Source organism: Penaeus japonicus, unplaced genomic scaffold, assembly GCF_977035675.1.
Source record: "Penaeus japonicus unplaced genomic scaffold, GWHDUDI00000001_assembly GWHDUDI00000008, whole genome shotgun sequence".
Lineage (NCBI taxonomy): Eukaryota > Metazoa > Arthropoda > Malacostraca > Decapoda > Penaeidae > Penaeus > Penaeus japonicus.
The window spans coordinates 5,947,258-5,949,757 of NW_028234410.1; positions in this window are offsets into that span (position 1 = coordinate 5,947,258).

The window sequence follows — 2,500 nt, forward strand, 5'->3', positions numbered from 1 at the left end:
TTGATAATGAATTTTAAATTCGCTCCTTATTATTACGCCTGAGACCATATAAACCAATTCGATAGTGGAGTGAAATTGATAATGCACTATGCTACTCCGGTGATTATGATTTATCAATATTACTTTAACGTAAGCTGACGTTTTACAATTAAAAAATGGCTTGCAAACTGCAAATCTGAGTGCATAAATTTTGCACATAACATTTTATCTCAACTAAATTTTAGACTTCAATAGTAAAGGATTATAGTCTTAGGTAGCCTTTCATTCTCAGCACTAGAATTGTAAATGATTGGGTATAAAACATTTTCTTTTGATACTGTGGATACCAATTAAGACTTTGGATTCCCGTTTTTTTTATATAGAAGTAAAGAAACATTTAACAAACATACTAACAGTCGAAGATCATTTGCATAGAAAGGGTCGTAATGATACGAAAAGTTATGAAGAATATAAGATTTTTTTTTTTAAGAATCTTGAAACTGTTTATGGATAGTATTTGATAGATATTGCGTTGATATCTATCGGTAGTCATGCAACTAAAACAAATGGTATTATTAACCGGATGCCAGGGATTCTAGTATTTTTTAGAATCCAGAATCATAATACCAATAAGGAAATATTCTTGAACTATGAGATAAGCTATGAGGTATTTCGATTCTTACGATAACAACACTCGAAAAGTATTACATCGCATGAAACTCCATTTTTTTTTCCTTTTTTATTCACTTGTATTTTCTTCTTTTCTACTAAAACTATTTATTTTCTTAATTTTCATTTTTATATTACATTGCATGAAACGCCATATTTTCTTCATTTATATTCACTTGTATTTTCTTCTTTTTCTACGAAAACTACTTATTTTCTTAATTTCTTTTTTTTTTTTTTCTTTTATATAATACTCCTTTATCACTTTTCTTCTTCTTCTTCCATTCCCCGCTGTGTCTCTTCTTTAATATCTCTCTCCCTTGATATATCAATTTCAGTAGCCTAGCCAAAGTTATGTAAGTGGAGAGGATTAAAAAAAAAAAAAAAAAAAAAAAAGAAAGAAAAAAAAATACTTTCTCGTAATGTTGATGCTCAGTGCTCGACGTACAGACACACAGTCATATAATCTCATACATTTCTTATGGATATCTCCCCCCCCCCCCATCTACCCTTACCTCTTCAATTTTAGAATAAAGGTAAAGATATTTTATCCCCCTTCTCCCTGTTACTAAACCACTAAGATTTAATATACTTGATATCAAAACTCCATTCAAATCACGTTATGATTTGCCTTGATATGAATATGTCACGACTTGTGGATTTATATCCGTTTGTGTCAAGGCAATAAAGAGCATTTCCCTGTGGATGATTTTGAAGGATAATTCGTATCTCTGGATGTTTAAATGGAAATGTCTGCTACGGATGTCTTTGTATTATTTCCTTGGTGTACCTTGAAGGCAATATGTGTTTGATTTCTTTATCCAAAATGCTCTCTCTGTTATCCGCATACTCCTCAATTCCTCTGTTTTTCCCCTCTCTCACACTACGTCTCTCTATCTCTCTCTCTCTCAATTCTTCTTTCTCTCTTTCTCCCTCCCTCCTCTCCTCTCTCTGTCTATCTCTCTCTCTTCTCTCTCGTCTCTCTCTCCTCTCTATCTCACTCACTCTCCCATCCTCTCTCTCCTCTTTTCTCTCTCATCAAAATCTCCATCTCTCTCCCACTCTCTCCTCTCTGTCTCTCTCTCTCTCTCCTTCTCTCTCTTCTTTCTCTCTCTCCCTCTTTTCTCTCTCTCTCGTCTCTCTGCCCTGTCTCTCCCTTCACTCTCTCTCTCATCTCTCACTCCTCTCTCTTCTCCTCTCTCTCTCTCTCTCTCTCTCTCCTCCTCTCTCTCTCCTCTCTGATCTCATCTCTCTTCAACTCTCTCTCTCTCTCTCTCACTCTTCTCTCTCTCTCTCTCTCTCCTCTCTCTCTTTTCTCCTTTCTCTCTTGCTCTTAACAGTTTATATACCATTAACCCTTTTGCTCCACGCTGATTTCTTTCGTTCTGCGCTCCATGTCCAAAAACATACACAATTATAGTCGCTTTTGGAGCTTCTTTGGTCAAATATTCCTTTGTTTATTGTTTTGCTTTATATCAGTAAGTAATAAATAAATGTCATTCATAAGTTCATACTCTTTTAGTATACCTGAATAAGCAGGATCATTATGTAATTATGTTTGCAGGATATTGGCTTCTTAGTATTAGTATTGTGTTTGTGAGGTGAGCGTGTCTGCAGGAGATGTGTCTGTGTGTCTTGATATATTTTTATATATGAAGTTGAAGAACTAAGTAATATATAAGGAAATTATTATATTCTCTGTGTCGACGTATTCGTTGAGTGTCCTAGAATAATGCGAAGTGGTAATGTAAAAGAAAATTTTTAAAATGTAAGAAGAGATGATACTGTAAAGGAAGGGAGACAAGAAGACTGAGGAAGAAGGTTAAGAATAGAGAAAGATTAGAAAGAGACAAAG